Source organism: Macaca mulatta, chromosome 5 (genome assembly GCF_049350105.2).
Source record: "Macaca mulatta isolate MMU2019108-1 chromosome 5, T2T-MMU8v2.0, whole genome shotgun sequence".
Taxonomy (NCBI): Eukaryota; Metazoa; Chordata; class Mammalia; order Primates; family Cercopithecidae; genus Macaca; species Macaca mulatta.
The window spans coordinates 9482162-9502313 of record NC_133410.1 but is presented as its reverse complement, the minus strand read 5'-3'; the positions used below and the strand labels follow the sequence as shown (position 1 = coordinate 9502313).

The following is a 20152-nucleotide window of genomic DNA, read 5'->3' as shown; positions in this document are numbered from 1 at the left end:
GGCTGGCCAACATGGCAAAATCCTGTCTCTACTAAAAATATGAAAATTAGCTGGGCGTGGTGACAGGCACCTGTAGTGCCAGCTACTTGGGAGGCCAAGGCAGGAGATTCACTTGAACCCAGGAGGCGGGGGTTGCACTGGGCTGAGATCACACCACTGCACACTCCTGCCTGAGGGACAAAGGCTCTAAAACAATATTAAAAAAAAAAAAAAAAGGCACAATGTAACTAAAATACACACCAACAATTGCATATTGCCAACTATCAAATATCTAGTCATTTCAGGTTTCCAGTTATTTCACAAAGGCATTTTTAATGCTGACTTATTGGAATCAGGATCCAGGGAAGAGACCCTCATTAATACATTTGTTTGACATGACTTAAATCATTTTGAATCTGTAACATTCCCATCTCTAGTTCCTTGCTTTTTGAATAAGTTGTCTTAGACGGATTTCCTAAAATCAGAGCCCAAGATGTGGATTTTGGTGAAAGTGGTATTGAGGGAGTGCGTTCAGGAGAGGGAAAACAGCAGGGAAGCACGACTGGGAAGAAAAATAACTAAGCAAGGATGGTATAGTGATTAGCTCCAGTCTGACGCCAGAGGGAGCTCTGGCACCACAACGTTGAGTTCCCTTTGAGCAAGGGACAGCACAGTACCGCAGGCCAGCCAATCCGTAAGGGCTGTGCCGAGTGGGTGGGCATGGTTACCTCTTGGACAAGAAAGCTCGTTTGTGGCCAAAGGCAGTTTTCTAGAGGAAGGGACTGTTGTAACTTTCGGCAGCCAGTGCTCCCAGCAGCAGACTTATGGGATCGATGAAGGACACTAACAGCATTCACACCAGAGTGCCTCTATCTTGTTTCCTGTAAACTCAGCATAGATCTAGAGGCCTAATCCAAATCAGGTTTTAAATTTGGCAAGACTACTGCTATGGTTTGAGTGTTGGTCTCATCCAGAACTCATGTTGGAAATTCCCAATGTGTCAGTATTGAAAGATGGGGAGTTTTAACAGGCAATTGGGTGGTAAGGACCCTGCCCTCATGAATGGATTAATCCATTCACAGATTAATGAATTAATGGGTTATCACGGGAGTGGGACTGGCAGCTTTCTAAGAGGAAGAGAGACCTGAGCCAGCAAGCTCAGCCCCCCTCACCTGGAGTTCCCCTGCGCCACCCCAGGTCTCCGCAGAGGCCCCCTCCCCAGCTGTGCTTTCTTAACCTTAGACTTCCAAGGCTCTGGAACCGTAAGAAATAAGCTCCTTTTCAAGTTACCAACTTTCATGTACTGCTTTATAGACAGAAGAGAGACCAAGACAACTACACGGACTAGTGTTATGTGCTTCCCCCTACACCATCTCAAAGGGCACTTTATATCTGGTTATTACACAGAAACTTCTGTTGCATGATTCTGGTGCTATTAAATATCTGCCAGAAACTGATTTAACCGCTTCCACATTGCTTAATGAATTGGCTTAACAAGTTTGAGAACCTGGTTTCATTTAGCAGTGTATATGTCTTTGATGTGTATTTCACAACTCTTTATAACCCATATAAATGTGTGGTATTCTTATGTGGAAAAAATGTTTTCCAACAATAAAGCTAGAAAAAATGAGTGCATTTTTTTTGGGTTCTTTCAGATGACTGGGAAGTAAAACCAAATTAAAACTGGCTTTAAAAAAAATCAGTTAAGTGTGACTCATTTAACTGGGGCGTCATAGCTGAATCCAAAACCTAGAGGATAAATGTCAGTAGATTTTACTGAGTTTTTACTGAGTCTTTTACTGGCTTTTCTCCTTTCCTTTAGGTGGCTGCCTTGTTAACCGGAACTGCTCTAGGACAGTCAGGCGTTTTCATCATCATATTTACACCCTATCCTTTCTTCAGTCCCAACAGTTGGGAATGAAATTTCTCATACTGAATGAATATTGTTTTGGAATAAATGTTTGGGTACCTTCCCCACATGTTGAAACTCTAACATGACAGACTGTCGTGAATAGGATTACAGCTCTCATGAGAGACATGAAAGCTTGCAGCCATGTGAGGCTACTGTGAAGTCAGCTGTCTGCAACCCTGAATAGGGCCTCACCAGAACCTGAGCATGCCAGCAAAATGGTCAAGCCTTCCAGCCTCCAGAACCATAAGGACTGGGGTAAATCCCACCTGACCATGGTGAATGCCGCTTTCTAATGTTCTGTTAAATTTGGTTTGCTAGTATTTTGTTGAAACTTTTTGCATCTATGTTCATCAAGGATATTGGACTATAACTTTCATGTAACATTGTCATTTAGCTTGGTATCAGGGTAATGCTAGCCTCATGAATTTGGAAGTATTTCTTCTTCAATATTTTCCTGAATATTTTGAGGAGGCTATTGCTATTACTTTTTTAAATGTTTGTTGGAAGTCAGCAGTGAAGCCATCTAGTCCTAGGCTTTTCTTTGATTGGAGACTATACTGATTCAATCTCCTCACTATTGGTCTGTTCAATTTTTCTATTTCTTTAGAATTCAATCTTAGTAAGTTATGTCCAGATTATTTTTTCTCCTAGGTTATATAATTTGTTGAAGTATAACTGTTCATAGTACTCTCTTATGATTCTTTGTATTTCTGTGGTATCAATTGTAGTGCCTCTTCTTTTTGACTGAGTTGAGGTTTGCCAATTTTAACCTTTTTAAAAAAGAAACAATTCTTATCTTCATTGATCTCTTTCTCTGTTCTCTTTCTGCTGATTTCCTTCTGCTAACTTCGGGCTTATTGTTTTTCTATTTCCTTGAGGCAAAACATTGTTCATTTGAGATCTTTCTCCTTTTTTGACCTAGGCATTTATTACTATAAACTTCCCTCTTAAAATTGCTCCCCATAGGTTTGCTGCCTCCCATAAGCTTTGATAGGTTGGTTCCTTCTACCTCAAGATTAATATTTCCCTTTTAATTTCTTCATTGACCCATTGGTTGTTCAGCAGCATGTTTAATTTTCATGTTTTAATTTTTGAAAATTACTGATTTCCAGTTTTATGCCATTGTGGTCAGAAGAGACTTAATTTTCTTAAATTTGTTAAGACTTATTGCCTAACTTGTGATCATGGAGAACCTTCTGTGTGTACTCGAACTGTGCATTCCGCTGCTAATGAAGTGTTCTGTATGTCTGTTAGGTCCATTTGGTCTAAAGCATAGTTATCAAAGTCTGATATTTTCTTGTTTCTTTGGATGATATATCTATTATTGAAAGTGAGTTTTGAAATCCCTTGTTAGTGTATTACTGTATCTCTGATTAGATCTATTAATATTTATATTTAAGTGTTCTGATGTTGGTGCATATGTATAACCTGACCCCTTTATTACATAAATATTTTCCTCTTTTTATATTTTTTTGACTTGAGCATTTTGTCTGATAGATCTGGGCTCTCATTTCTATTTGCATGGAATATCTTTTTCCATCCTTTCACTTTGTCTTTGTGTCCTTACAGGACAAGTGAATCTTACAGGCAACATATACTTGGGTCTGTCTTTAATACATATAGCCACTGCCTTTTTAGACTTGAATCCATTTATATTCCAGGTAATTACTGGTATGTAAGGTTGCTGCCATATTATTAGTTGTCTTCTGGTTGTTTTGTAGATTTTCTTCCTCTTTTGCCATCTTGTGATTTTTTAGTGGTATGCTTTGATATTTTACTTTTTATGTTTTGTGTATCTACTATTGGTTTTTCAAGAGAGTAAAGGCAGGTCAAGTAGAAGCATCTCAGACTGAGTCATGTTTGTCTAGGGTCTCCAAGAACAAGATGCCCATGTTTAAACACATAAGAATTGTTATGGGCAATACCTATGTAAAAAGAGGGAGGCTGGAACAGACTAGGAGAGTGTTCAGACTGTGTGTAAGCCTGACACCAAGAGAAGGAGAGAGGGAAGGTAAGTTGGGTGAAGGAACCTAGATAGCTAACTTTGCAGAGGGCTCCCCAGCAGCCTCGCTAAACCTTTATTAGCCTGCACACTATCAAAGGAGTCTCCATCTCTTAAGATCAAGCCTGTGTTGGTGGCTCTGCTGAGCTCATCTGGGAATAGCTTCGGTGAGCCATGTCTGTTAGAATAAGTGCTGTGGTAGATTTCAGAGTTCAGCAGCTAAGGGCCTTAGTCACTTACACTCTCTAGTTAGAGGTCTGTGAGTCCTGTGTTCTCAAGGCCACCACAGCAGTGCAGGTCTAAGGAAAGGTCAAAAAGACTGTAGCAGGGTTCTTGCCTATAACTTCAGGAATTGTATCTTAGAATCCTCATAGTTCCCAGTGACTAGACAGGAGCAGCCCATGGGAAGAACAATCTCAGCACAAATACAGAGACTGGTTTCAGAACCAGAGGCTCAGGCTATTGGTCAATGGCCCTCTCTCTACAATCAGAACTAGAAAATGCACTCATGGTCACAAATTTCCTCCAGGCCACCATAACTCCTCCTAGATGTCTCCTGGCCTAGGGTCCTGGAGTTGAGATAAACACATACCGAGTAATTTTGTGACCTGGCATCTGCTCTCTACACATAGAAGCTAAGCACTGAAGTCCTCCAAGAACTAAGTACGATATCTGAGCATCTTCATTCTTACCAAAACATGTTCTATGCCTTCCTGGGACAGTGAATAAGTTGGGCCACCTTATCTTATTGAGGTAGAAGAATAAGGTCGGGAGGTAGGAGAACAAGGTCGGGAGGCAGGGAGCGTAAGGTTGATTCATGCTGACTTCCTAGAACTGAATCAAAAGGAAAACTCTGCCTCTCCACACGCGAGTAACAAAGATCAGCAGCTACTCCCTTTGCGAACCCCCACTTTCCACTGCATTGCAAATGAAAAATGGAAAGTTTCTCTGATTGTTCCCCTCCCACAACCAGTCAGACGGTCACAAGCCTAGCCTTCATTTGCACTGCAGTACAACTTTGTAACTTAAGCCTCAGACCAGTTGCCTTTCGCATCCAATTGGACTGGTTACAAGTCACTACTCATTTACATAGGGTGTAACTAAGTAATCAATGAAAAGCCTCTAGAGGGTGTTTAAACCCCCCAAAATTCTGTAACCCACACTTGAACCAGTGGCTTGAGCCTCCTCCCACTATGTGGGGTATACTTTCGTTTCAATAAATGTTTTCATTGCTTCATTTTCACTGCTGTGTGTATTTTGTCCAATTCTTTGTTCAAAATGCCAAGAACCTAAACAACTTATAGTCAAGACCCTCTGCCGTTAACACTGTCTCTAAAACAGCATTTTCTCTCTGCAGATCCCATGGAATTATCTGAATCATTCTTCCTTTTTCCATAAAAGAATGGCTTCTCCTACCTAGGATTGTTTCCTGATCCTCCTCTCCAGATGCTGATTTCAGAGGTGTTTCTCAGTATTTTCACATGCTAAATTCCATTAAAGTCGGCTTCCTAGGAAATCATCAGTAGGGAGACCAGGAAGTCCCACAACAGGCCACCTGCAATCTGGAGAACCAGGGAAGTTAGTAGCATGGCTCAGACCAAGTCCAAAAGCCTTAGAACCAGGGAAGCTGAATGTATCACCTGCAGTCTAAAGGCCTGAAATCCTGGGGGGTCCAGGGGAATAGGGAAGTGGGGGCACTGGGAAAATTCTCACCAAGTCTCACAGTCCAAAGGCCAGATAACCTGGACTTGTGATTTCCAAAGGCAGGAGAAGAGTGTCCTAGCTCCAGGAGAGGGAGCAAGGACAAACTCACCTTTCCTGATTTTGTTCCATTTGGGCCCTCAGGTGACTGGATGGAGCACGTTCACATTGAGGCCTGATCTTTCCCACTCAGTCCACTGATTCGCATGCTAATTCCATCTAGAAACAACCTGACATACCAGAAAAATGCTTTAGCAGCAAGTTATATAGATGTCCCCTAATTCAATCAAGCTGACCCCTAAAGTTAGCCATCATCCTACGTGAAAGATAATGAAAACTCCATCTCATTTTAATGCCAAAATAAACTGGAGTTATCAAACTTATAATTTAAGCTTTTATAATAAAGAGTATACACACAGGTTATTTGGGTTGTAAGGTACATGAATGTGCTTTGGTCAAGGAATAAGCCGAGGTGGACATTCAGGCCTGCATGACCCAGCGAGTTTGGCATGCAGGCACACACCTGCACTTGTTATATAACCTGTTTAAGTCCATACGTGGCTCTGAACCACTATTGTCTGATTGTCAAAGGTGTAATTGTCCTGCTAATGCTGCGCAGGGGCTCTTGGGGCTTCACTGAGGTCAACATCGCTTGACATGGGTGCGCTGCTGCCCAGAGAGCGCGAGCCAAAGCTGTCCATCTGGACAGTGGTGAGCCAGGACACAGCTTGTGCCCAAAGAGAAAAAAAGTGTAAGCTTCTGACGCTAAAGGCAAGGGAGAGCCGGCTGCTAAGGGGAGCTTCCAGACTAAGCAGCTGAGACAGGGTGGACAGTATAAAAAAGCTAGTGTGAGTAAGCTGTGTAAAAAAGCTGCTGCCAAATAAAACCGTATTCACCTGCCTATGGCCTGAGTGTTCTTTCTGCTCATCCACCCACTCCTTCCAGAGCGCAGCATAGACTAGAACCTGACCCTGGGCTTGACACTTTGGTGTAGTCATGGACCTAACCTGGCTATATTGCATGATGCTGAGGCTTGGGGTCCCAACAATCCATTACCCAGGCAATGAGCGTAGTGTCCAACATGGGGTTCTTCAACCCACAGTCCCCTCCCCTCCCATCTAATCCCCAGTGTCTGTTGCCATCTTTCAGTTCTCATGGATTCAATGTTTAGCTCCCACTTGGAAGTGAGAACATGTAGTTTCAGTTATCAAATATTTTAATCATAAAAGCCAAAAGTACTAAAGTAAGCAGAAATTTTAATATATAAATTGAGAAAGGCTTTTTAATTATGAGAGAATTCAGAAGGCACACATTTTCAAGTGGTGAAATTTTCAGGTCTTTAAAAAACACCTGTCTACAATAAACAGTAAAAACGAAGGAAAACAAGCTAAGGGAAATATATGCAACCCAAATAAGTGACTTGGTAGTATATAAGCAACACCTATAAATCAAAAAGCATATGACCAGACATTTCATAGAATAGTAAATGCAAATGGCTTTTCATCATATAAAATGCTCAAGGGAAATTATCACAACACAGTAAGTGCAGAACTCAGGTGATCTACTTGGTTGCCTTTTTATTCAACTGTGCCAGACATATTGCAAAGGGCTTGACTTCTTAGGGCTGGGAAGATATCAGGCATGTCAGACCAAGAAGCACTGACACCTGCTGAGGGTGGGGGAATTTAGAACAGCCATAGAAAAGAAAAATTCCAGTTGCAACCACAGGTAAACTGCAGCCATGGAGGCTGTGGTTGATCTTGATCTTTTAAGTCCTCCTCACAGTAAGCCATCCATGACAGCCACAGAAGAGCTGCTCCCTAAACTGGTTTGATACCTAGATGTGGCTGATGGTGGGTTCTCAGGGCTATGTGTCTCCAAGCTCTACTATGGGGACCCATCGTTGATGGAAGACATGAGATGCCTTGCTCTGAAGTCCTGAGCTGTGAGATCACACCTCCTGTGGTCTACTCCAGCCAACGACTGAGCCCTGTGGGGATACTGAGGCAGGATGGTCCTGGAGGCAGCCTCCTCTGATGGTCAACTGGAGCTCAGTCCTCCCAAGTGGACTTGATGAAATTTGCTTATACTTCCCTGGTCAGACTTTAAACTGCTGTGTGGTGTCCTTCTACTCCACTCCCTATTTTACCTTATTTTCTCTTAAAATTCTTGCCCCTTTAATGTGCCTTGGCCTCTCAGAACCCAGACAGGTCAAGTGGGAGAGAAGCAGAAACAAAACTGATTCTGCCTTCTCAAGCACTTCGAGTTTATCTTAGAAGACTCACACTCCTCTTCCCATGGGGGAGACTCCAGTGGGTCAGCTTTTGACCAAGAAGCCATTTGCAATGGGGCCAGCAGGCCTTGTGGTATGGAAGCCTATGGGCTTCCATAGTATGGTTAATCCAGAATTTCTAAAATGAACATTATGTTTCCTTAGGATATGGCTGTGACTAAGTCAGTATTGAATTCCCATTTTTCTAGTCAGGCATCTTGGTTTTCTATTGTTCAATGTCATACCTGAAAGAAGTGGATGAAACATCTGTATCACTTAAAAATAGTGAAATGGTAACACCCTTAGCAGTGAATGAGTCCACAGTTATAGGAGTGGTCTCACGGAATCAAGGCCCACAGTAGGTGGGCCAGTGGGCCTGTGAAGTTCATCCAGCCAGGTAAGCAGGTGTGAGGAAACCTTGACATACCCACTTCCAAACCTGGGCCTGAGATTTGGACTAGGAGGGTCCCGATTCTATGCTGGCTTGCTTGCTTCACCTCTAGGACCCCTGGAGAGTTTCCCATGGACACAAAAGTAAGTTGGCTAATATATCCAATGCCCATGATTATTATTTCTATTATTTTCCATGACCTTTCCCCCTCAAGGTCTTGAAATCCTGGGGGCCCCAGGGAGGGAGGGAAGTGGAGGCACTGCTAAAATTCTCACCAAATTCTCACCAAGTCTCACGTATACCTTGAAAACATGTGATGTAAAGATCTCAAGGGGAAAAGGTCAGTGTTTTCACTAGGAAAGTCCCATAGGGAGCCAGGGACGCTCCTGGCTGAGCTGACCCACCCTGCTCCTCCCTCAACACCTTCATCCCCAGCTGCCCACCCTACCTGCCTTAGCATACAAAGCATGATCTCACAGGCAAGACGCTGAGGACCCAACCTAGTATTCTTTCCTGGAAAGCACTTAAAAACACTGTGTGCAGAATTAGGTTTTTCCAGTAAGGAAAATTATCAAAATCTTTTCCTTTTGGGTTTCCCCTTAATCTATTACAAATTGAGAGTAAGTACAAACATAGAACAATTTGTATTGAACACTTTGTGTTTTGTGAAGGTAGGTATGCCTTCAAGTTATGGAAATAGAAGTTTTTTGTTCCAAATAGACTAACAGGCTCGTGTCACCTTAGGGGAGGTTTTCTGGTTCCTGTTATTTTTATCTACTATATTAGTAACATGCATTTGGAGACAAGTCAGTTTTTCTATCCATGTAAGACATTTCTATCGCACATGAGATAAAAAGAAAGCCACATCTGCTCTCCTTGCACCCATGAACCAGGCTCGGTTCCCATCTTCTCTGCTCTGTGTCCTCTGCTCTGGGAGGCCCAGGTGACTTTGCCACAGCTTCTGTTGCCCTGTGGCCTGTAGGTGCTGGGAGATACAAAGGACATCAGGACACCCCAAAATCTGGGAAATGGTCTTGCTATTGCTAAGCCAGACTTGACCACCTGTCTAGAACCAAGTAAAGAGCCTTGGAATGTAAGTAGCAAAGAGACAGCAGCCATACTTTCAGATGGCCCAGGCTGCTCTGAGGCAGCCACTTTGTCTTGTGACGAGCAGGTACTGTGAGATCTACAAAGACAAAGAACACCCCGGAAGCCAGGCAATCAGACAAGGTGGTCAACTAGATGCAGTCAGTTGGAAAATGTGTCACTGAGGGACAGGGACATCGGGAAGACTGGTGCATACCGAGCAGATCTTCAGCAGGCAGGCGTCAAAGGGGATGGCAAGCAGACACAGATGCTGGGCTGAAGAGGAAGGAAGTTGGGAAAACCTGCACAGGACTACCGTGTACCAGGACTCACTGCTGCCCCCTTAATGACTCCTGGGAATGGGATGATTCGAACAAGCAAGGAGTGACCCCCTCTTGGCATGGACTTCTGAAATGTGGGCAGGAGGAGAACCCCCACCTTCAACAGATCCTTGAGCTAGCAGGGAGCGCCACCTAGAGAGGCGGTAGGGGCAGAACTCCAGGCTGTGTGGATTCCAAAGGATTTGTTGCAGGAGTATCTATAGTGGAGCACAGCCAGGGACACCCATTCCCCAAGGCTCACCTTGCCCCCGCCCCCAGGAGACTTTAGCCATAGGGGGATTGTCCAACCTAAATGATGCCAGGTGATCCTGCCTATGAGATGAGGGCCAGCCTGATCTCAACATTGTCGCTAGACTCTCCTGGGGCCCCAGCCTGGCCATGCCTGCTTGCACTGCAGCATGACTCCATTCTCATCTGGAAGCTTGACTAGGGAGAGAGAGTCCACCTCAAGATCCCTCGGGTTTTTGGCAAAATTTCCTCGTGATTAAGCTAAGTCAGAAAGGGAGAGAATCTCTGTACACACTGATCTCTGACTTTACAGGAAGCCCAAGATCTCCTTTAAAGGTCTTCTGATTAAGTCAGTCTCATTCAAAATAATCTTGTTTACCTTAACTGATTTGGGGTCTTAATTACATCTGCAAAATCCCTTCACCCCTGTCATGTGACATGGCCTAGTTAAGGTCCTAAACATCAGGTGACAGATTATGATGTCATCACAGAATTCTGCCTACCATGGCAAGAGTTCCCTAACACCATCTTTAGTTAGCCAGTGACCATAGTGAAGAATCCACTTTTCGCTGCTTATGGAAGGCCATCTGGAAGAACATCTGAGGTATAAGAAAGCGACAGCTTCCAAAGGTCAAGTGAAACAGGGTAAATTGAGGCATAACAGAAACTTAGAAGTGACCCAGGTGGTTGAAGTATTGTACTTCCAAAAGTATCACATCAGCAAAGCCAAAGTGTGCCCATCGGGGCTGTGCAGTCTTAATAGCTGAAGAGCACTGAACAATGTTCAGCAAGATCATGTAATCAAATTGGGCTACCTGGAGAAACTGACTCTCTAACTTGATTCAGTAGTTCAAGAACTGTCACATCCGACTGAGAAACCAGCAACACAACTTCAACAATGGCCACCATAAGCAACATCAAGTTAGCTTGAGTGAAGGAGGAAGCAGTCCTACTATCCACAGCTGCAAATGTTTGTCCCCCGAGCCCTGGAATGTTGCACACCTAGGACTCTGATACACCCTAGTCTTCCAACACTGAGCAACAGAGAAGCTGGTACCTCTGTTTTGGAATTCATCATGGGATTCTGCATCTCATGATGACTACTACACCTATGTGGGGCTCTCCAAAACTTGCCGATTCTCCATTTCCTGTAATGTAGATCAATTTGTACAACCCTATACCTTACCTAGGGAAGACAATTCTAGTATCCTAGAATTATTTCTCCCCAAAATGTCCCATCGGAGATGAACTGGCACTGTTCTTCAACGTGGAAACCTCTGAGAAAGGTCTGTAATCCAGGTACCTTTCTTGGGTATATGTGAGCCTAAACAGACTAACACCCAAGGATTGATCCCTTCCTATTTTAAAAAACAAACAACAACCTGCCCACATTTGTCTTCATGTTGAGTGCCTGCTCACCCAAATTTCTAAATTATGCACAACCATCAGGTGATTGAGAACAACAGCAGAAACTAGCTAGTTTTTCTTGGCTCCCAGTTTACCCTTAAGCTGAGCTAACCTCAGTGAAGTATCCCAAATAGATTCAATATAACTTGATTTTTGCTGCTCCTCATTTATCTGTTTCAAAACTTAGAGTACTATTGAGGCTGGGGGATATCAACATGCAACTTGATAGCCTTCCCTACTAGATGTTTATAAATAGCTCTGAAGTTGCATGCTAACATAAATTTTCTATTTTTAGGAAGCTATTGTGATATTGTTGTAAACTTTGACAAAGAGACCATTAGGTTGCATGTTTATATTTTGGGCATATATTAAGAAGATAGAAAAATTTTGGAAATCACATAGTTAATAAAAGTACTTCATAGAATATTGAAAATGCAGGTGAAGCAGTTTTACAGAAAGAATGAAAAGACATGTAATCCCAGCACTTCGGGAGGCCTAGACGGGTGGATCATGAGGTCAGGAGATCGAGACCATCCTGGCTAACCCGGTGAAACCCCGTCTCTACTAAAAACTACAAAAAACTAGCCGGGCGAGGTGGCGGCGCCTGTAGTCCCAGCTACTCGGGAGGCTGAGGCAGGAGAACGGCGTGAACCCGGGAGGCGGAGCTTGCAGTGAGCTGAGATCTGGCCACTGCACTCCAGCCTGGGCGACAGAGCGAGACTCCGTCTCAAAAAAAAAAAAAAAAAAAAAAAAAAAAGAATGAAAAGACAGCAAGAGTAAAAGTCTTAATAAAGGTGGGTTCAAGTTAGATTAACAAAAGTTCCAGGTATTTAGAAAAATGCAGATTATTAAATAATGCAAGAAAGCCTCTAAAAAAAATGAAGGGCATGGATACCCAACACAAATGGAAAAATAGACTTCAAAAGTCTATTTTTGTAAAACTTGAGGATACCAAAAAATAAAACTTCCATTTTTTTCCCCCAAACGAGAATGGCAGAGAGAGAAGGTACAGAGAAAAGAAGGGGACTAATACAATTCAAACAGGACTCTTCAAAATTTTGTCCTCCTAAAATAGTAACTACATGAGAATTCAAACTTCTAAAGAAAATTATTGGGCATATTAATAACATACATGATTGTGTGAGAAATGAATTGCTTAGGGCAAGCACAAGGAAAGGTAGAATTTTGGAATGCATTTCTCCATTGAGGAACCTTGAGTTAGACCTGAAGGTCCCATGAGTTCTGGGTATCAAAAGGAGAGGAAGGTCTTAAATATGAGTTTTTGGGCAAGAGTGTTCTAATAACCTTACGCATTGTCACTGAATAGTCACAGAAAAACAGTTCTCATGACAAAGTGTTTTCACTGGACTCAACCCTGCCTCAGCCTCCCAAAGTGCTGGGATTACAGGCATAAGCCACTGTGCCCGGCTTGTGAATCAACAATGGTTATCTTCTCTTGGTGACAATTTGCCCTGTTTCCTACAGATTATATTTCAGATCACAGGCCTGTTGAGACTCATCAGAAACTGATACTTAAACATGAAAAATATTGATGTTTTAACCTTAAATGTGCTGCTTCCCACTAGTGCTTCAAATGTAAAACCTAAGAACACAGTCAAACACTTGAGAAATTCTCATGCCAGATCTGGACAGGCCAATGAAAATGCAGGATCCAAGAAGGGATCAACTCTCAGACAGTAGATTTCAACCCAAAACCTGGAGATCCTAAGAACAAAATATTCACTACACCCTGCTTCTTGAGGATTTGTACGTGATAAGCTTGTAGTTTGTAATATAAGTGTGATAAATTAGTTCTTCCAAGTCCACCAACATTTAATTTCCCTTAGGCATGTTGTTCCACCCTAAATTGTACACATTTTGTACTCAGTCCGGGGCATCATGCCCCATCTCATTCTCATGCCCAGCTTGCTGTCCTCCCCTCTGCCTAGGAAAATGGTTTCCTAGGCAGTGCACCTCCTCTAGGCAAGACTGGAGGATGACAACACAGGTGCAATGCATCACAATGTTCTTCAGTTTCCAGCACATAAGTTAAGAAAGGCCATGATGAGTGAAGCTTTGTCCCCACCAAGCAACTTTGAGATATCAAATGATATCTGCTCCACAAGATTAATTTGTTTTTTCAAACTTGTATTTTTTTCCCTAGATGTTTGCCATCCTTTACAGGGCAAGATAAGGAAATACAAAAATATGCATTAAAAAACACCCTCAGTCAGAGCAGTGAGAACATCTTAACTCAAAGACATCGTAACTAAAATTTGAGAATGGCAGGAAGAGAACAAGTCAATATATATGCAAATCAAATAGCCACTATAAAAACCCAAAGGACAACAAGAGTAGTCACCTTAAGGATGCTATTAAAAAAATCTCATACTCAAAAAAATTTTTAAAAATTAAGATATGTAGATACATAATCAATATCCTCCTATATAAGATCTGATATTACCCAACTGAAGAATGTAAAGTTATAAAATGAATTTAGCAAAAATATGGTACTATGTAAAAATATATGGGATAAATAGAATATGACTGAAGATTGCAAAGATTGCAAAGATTTCGTGATGACCAAAAACCACAAAAACTAAAAGGAGGAAGAGAAGAGAACAAAGTGAATTTGCATCAATCATTCAAACACCTCCCTCCTCCTGTACCCCAAAGCATAAGTAGAGAGTTAAGATTTTCAGGCATTTGGATTCAGGGCACCCTCCATGGCCCTGAATGTGTGGTTCAAATGCTTATGGACGCTTCTCTGCTAAGACAACTAATTTAACTAAGTTACAGATGTCATCAGAGGGGAACAGCAATAGGTAATGGACCAGTTCTTCTCTGTATTATGTATTGATAAAATAGTTTACTTCTGCTAGTACAAAACTATCCTTAATTAGAATGTAGATTTATATAGATTCAATTGAGAATTCAGAACATCAAATTACTCATTAGAGGACTATAAAAACATCAGGTACATACACAGTGCTATACTCTCAATCTAGTTAAACCTGAAGAATACTATACTCTTCATGATATTTGGAAATACTAAATACAGTCTATTTTGTCTTTCAAGAAAACATTTAATCCAGAAGAACTCCAAGATTTCGGATTTAACAATTTCATGATGGAACCCATCAACTTTTATAGAGGACAGCAAAAGGGAAAACCACTCCATGAGATAAGTTGCTCATGACACCTACCATAACCATCCCTGTGACTTTTTAGGAGGCCAGAAGCCTACAGATATTGATTCTACATCATGAGAACACATGAAGCAATATGTTTTCCTAAAGATAGAGAAGAGAAGAGAGACTGGGAAAGGTGAGTAGAAGGGTGAGGATGAAGAGGAGTAGGTTAAAGAGTACATATAATTAGATGGAATAAATTTGCGTTTGCTAGAGTAGGATGACTATAGTTAAGAATATATTGTACTTCAGTCACAGACATCCTAAATACCCTGACTTGACCACTATACATATTTACCCCCATGAATTTGTTCAAAAACAATGTTTTTCTACATGGACAAATCTTTTAGTTTACTTTCAACCAACTCATTTCAAAGAAAATCAGGGCCGGTAGCACAAAGGACACGCCTGCATCAAGACCTCCCAGTCATTTAACTATTCCCTACATGTGGAGCTCAGCCTGAGATTAGGGGAGAAGGGAAAGCACTTTGTCAGACGTGAGGTCTGTCAAATGTTAGCCCTGAGCACAACACTTCTGGACTCTTGCCCCCTAGTTCTTCACCATCCAAAGAGTCTTGGCAGAAATAGCTGGAAGCCTGAGATCTGAGAACCATTGATGTGTAGCCCGGGGGGAAAACCATGGTGAACCAGGCCCACAATAAATCTTGCCTTGTAATCTACATCCCCTGGAACTTCCTTGGGGGTATAAATACATCCACCAGAACAGTTAGGTGATGAGAAACCCTATCTGGACCATCCCAAATAACCTTGTCTTGAGACGGACCTTCATATGGAAGGATCAAGAGCATCAGACCAAGGTCAAAGCATGACGAAGGCTATGTCCCGCAAGGCTGATGGGATCAAATACCTCAACACAGAGGTGGGCAGAGTTAAAGCCAAGTACATGGGGCAGCACCTTCCACTCAAGGCAGCAGTGTGTGACCCAGGAACCTGAGTGAGGATGGCCAGGGACTACAATAAGGAGGGTTTCAAACATCTCATTCTTCCTTCTCATTCAATCTCTGGCATTTTTACATGAGAGAATAGTGTGAACTTTGTTAGGCTTCCTAGAATCCATGGCAGCTAAAGAAAGTAGGACATAGGAAAGAATAAGTTCTTTTCACTAAAAAAGAAGTACATTCATCATTCACATTCAAATGAGATGTAGACAGTTCTTAGAGTTCAAAGACTGGAAAAAAGAATACCTTAACAAAACTAAGTGTTAGCACTTCAGATCATATTTTCCCTTAAATTGTAGTTTTTTGCCAATAAAACGCAACAGTTAACATATTAAAATATTCACACTAGGGTGGAAATCCGATGTACTTGACTTCCCAGTGAAGCATGAGAGTTGCAGAATATTTCTACAAGGTTTATCTTACATTAATTCATGGCAGAAAAAGTAGATCTGACATATGATGTAGGTAAATTTTACAGACAGACACACACCGTTTTTGGAGAAAGCATTAAAATTTAGAATACAAGTCATCCTTTAAATTCCATACATTGTCAAAAGTTTACATCCTGAAGCATTTAATTCGAGCAGGCAGTGAAGGAGGCAGAGATGGGAACATGCCTAAACAGGAGTCAGAGCTATGTAAAAATCTCCCAGGAGAGGTAGAAGTCCCCACCACAGGAAGATGGAGCAGGGAGCTACTTGCTGCAGTCAAACACTGAGACTGTCCTAGTCCACGGTATGTTGCTATGAAGGAATTCCTGAGGCTGGTTATTTTATGTGTTTTTTTGGCTCATGGTTCTGCTGAATGCACATGCAGCGTGGTACTGGCATCTGCTCAGCTTCTCATGAGGGCCTCAGCCTGCTTCCACCTAAGGCAGGAGTAGGAGAGCCGGCATGTGCAGTGATTACACGATGAGGAAAGCAGCAAGAAATCCCGGGGGTGATGCCAGGCTTCTGTTGCCGATTGGCTCTGGCAGAAACTAACAGAGCAAGGATTCACTCCCTACCTATAAATAGGGCATTAATTTACTCATGAGAAATCCACTTTCATCACTCACACACCTCCCATTAGGTCCACCTTCAACATAGAGGCAAATTTTAATATGAAGTTTGGAGGGATCAAACATCCCAAAGGTAGGAGATCCCATCCCTCTTCTGCTGAGACAGGGAAACCAGATGGTGACATTCTACTGTAAAAACTGTTGCCTCATGCCATATCACCTGCCTCTGGATCCATTTGTGTCTATGCAAAGTCACATGTCTGCAGAGGGGTAATGATGCCTTGGGAGAGATGTAACTACAAAGAATTTGAAAAAGTTGGTGGACAGATGACCGGACTCTCTTCCACCCTGAGGGACTGTCTGAGATGCATTCTACATACACCTGTATTCCCAGTGGAGCTCAGCTGCCATCAGCCTAGAAGTGACCAGCTCAATGCTGTGCCCCTCACTGGCTGTTCATCCCACCCCATCTCACATTCACCGCTCCCTCCTGAGCTCCCTGGGATTACCTCCAAATAAAGTAGTTGCCTAAAGTCCACATTTCAGATTCTGAATTCAGCGATCCAACCCAAGCTATTACTTCCGTTTTTTCATTGGCCAGACTTAAAGGAAAAAAAAAATCAAAGTTACTTATATCAAGAATGTGAACTAGGACCTGTCTTTTTAATGTATCTAGGTTAGGATGTTAGGATAAAATTTAAGGAGATTTATTCAATTAAAATTTCAAAATTATTTGCATAAATGCCTGAAAAACACAACCTGCCAAGTCTCATATAAACTGTTAGAATATACAGCTTCTCTACCCCCTAAATTTTAAAGCCTTCCACCAAAACCACTCTATGAATGAAGGCTTCTCAACTGTCTCCCAAATCATTCTATGAGACTCCATTTCACTGGAATATTTTCAGATTTGAAGCAAAGCTCAGGGTAAGACACAGTTGTAGCATCACCCCCCAAAACTTTCTAAGCTCCCACTTACCCCGACTTGAAGCTCAGCACACTCCAGGACCTAGTGAGGGTCCTCCCTTCACCACCCCTTCTCTAGTGGGACACTTTTTTTTGGAGACTTGCTCTGTCACCCAGGCTGGAGTGCAAAGGCATGATCTCGGCTCACTGCAACCTCTGCCTCCTGGGTTAAAGCAACTCTCCTGCTTCAACCTCCCAAGTAGCTGGGACTACAGGTGCATGCCACTTCGTCCAATTTATATGTATTTGTATACATACACACACACATATACACACACATTTATATTTATATACATTTATATTTATATACAATTTATATACATATGTTTATAGTTATTTATTTTTGACAGTTTTGCTCTTGTTGCCCAGGCTGGAGTGCACTGGTGTGATCTCAGCTCACTGCAACCTCCACCTCCCAGGTTCAAGCAATTCTCCTGCCTTAGCCTCCAAAGTAGCTGGGATTATAGACATGCACCACCATGTCTGGCTAATTTTGTATTTTTAGTAGAGACAGGGTTTCACTATGTTGGTCAGGCTGGTCTTGGACTCCTGACCTCATGATCCACCCGCCTTGGCCTCCCAAAGTGCCAGGATTATAGGCATGACCCATTGCACCCAGCTGGTGTGTACTTTCCTTAAACACATACCCAAATTTAAGGATATGCAAACTTTCCTGTCAAGTGATTCCTAGTCCCACACCAGGGCACTAAACACCTTATTCACACTTAGATCAAGGTCTCCCTGTCCATCCCATACCTTCTTAGATCAATATGGTGATCTGGAATCAGGTCTCCAGACATGGTATCAGGGTATGTGCCGTACTAGTCAAACCTTGTCAGGAATAAAGGAGTACAAACCTGTACGACCCTGCAGCTAAGAGGATGAATCCCCACTGAAGGCCAATAATGGCCAAGACAATGCCCAGTTAGAAGTCCTCAGGTAAGCACCTCTGCCTGAGATGAAAATGGCAAGAATGAATCAATTTGAAATATGAGCATAAACATCATGAACTGAAATTTCCAAAAGAGGGTATTATTTGGATTTTCTATGAATGAAACTGATAAAATTAAAGATCTTCCCACAAAGTATCCAATAGGCCTATATAACTTCGCCACTGAATTCTGCCACCAGTTATGACACCAGTCACACACCAATTATTCCAGACAATGTAAAAAGATGGGAATATTTATCAAAAGGTTGCTTTCCCTTGGCAACCTAGTGGGTTCACTAGAACAGCAGGCAGCATCCTCACCATTTCTGTTTTAGACAGACTATACACTCACATCTCGGAGTGGACCATGAGGTTTCTGCTCATTAGTTGCAGGTGAGCATAGTATCACAAGAGGCTGGTTAAGTCTCACTGATGGCTGACAAAGTTCCCTCCCCCCATTTGGAATATTCTCTACCCTCCCTTATGGCTACCTCTGTTCCAAATGTCAGAACCACCTAGCCCAAAAAACGATGTCCAGTACAGACCTCAAAGAGTCCTAGACCAGGAATGTAAGACCAGTAGCTGCTTCCACATCAGAGCCCCAGCTCACACTTGTGACCCAAGGAGACTGGCAGACCCACCACTCCCCACACCATGGGAATAGGGATATCAGAATTCTGTTCCTTTGATCAGAGACTGAGCCCTTCTTTCCCAGAGGGCAAGGTGCTGTTTTTAAGGTGACCAAGATTGTTCCATGCGTTTGTGAAAGCCTCGGACTAAAGGCATCAAAATAGAAAGGCAGATGCTTCCAGCACCATGTGTTCTATCAGGCCTTCACCTCCTTTGAGTGGGCTTCCAAGATGCTGCACCTACCAGTGACTTGAGAAACTACCAAAGATATCAATCTCTCACCAAGAATGCCTGCTCATTACAAGATAAGGGGTGACTCAAGAGTATCATCTGCTAAACTTTCTAAGAGAAACTGGAGTTTGAAGCAGATATGGGTCACTTCATTAATAGTGAGGACACATCAGTACACAGGCATGAGAGAGGAGACTCCCTTTGCTCTCTGATCTTCGAGGTAGACCAATGAAATCCTTCCCTTAGTGCTAACCTGAGATGACCCTAGAAACAGGGTCCTGGCACAAAGGTATCAGTGTATGGGCCCTACGAAAAATAAGGCAGCTGTTCCTCATCTACTTGCAGAAGGGTTTGGTCCTCAGTTCTCTTCAGAGATAAAGACACTCGGCCAAGTCCTGAAGGAATTTCAGGCCAGAGGATGGACTGTACCAGCCCCACAGTGTTGGCAGACTGCCATGAGTTATCCTGAGAGTGGACCCAGTTTCTGGAACTGGGTTGCTGAGAAGTCTGCCAGCTCCAAGTGGTGCTATTATCCTGGGTGGATGGAACCAATTGAAGGAAAGAATTTTCAGGATAGAACCTGAGGAAGCACCTGTCAGTGTATAGCTACTCACTGGACAACTCTCATTAGGGCCCCCGTAGGAGGCTCCATCAACCTCTTAGCACCCAGACTCACCTGGCCCTTAAGAGATCCCAACTTGTGTGACCACTAGTAACTGAAGTGACAGGATATTTTAACATCCATCATATTGGATTAAGTTTCTGTGAAGGGGTACAGCTGAGTCTTTCAACATTTCCTTAGTATGTCGGATCAGACAGAGCTTCCACTGTCTAGATATATGTTTACCAGCCCAACAGGACAGGAAACAAATTGGACACACTACAGAAAGGCTATTATCTGGTCAGACTCAGAGGTTATCTTATA

The 20152-nt window shown here is 42.6% G+C and overlaps 1 long non-coding RNA gene across 1 annotated transcript in view; it reads right to left on the bottom strand.

Annotated features, from left to right (window-relative positions):
• The window catches only part of LOC144341123 (uncharacterized), a 272284-nt gene that overhangs the window by 840 nt on the left and 251292 nt on the right, over window positions 1-20152 (bottom strand). The window contains exon 2 of the long non-coding RNA XR_013417768.1: window positions 5707-5824. This is a non-coding gene — a long non-coding RNA (uncharacterized LOC144341123). The remainder of the gene's footprint in view (window positions 1-5706; window positions 5825-20152) is intronic.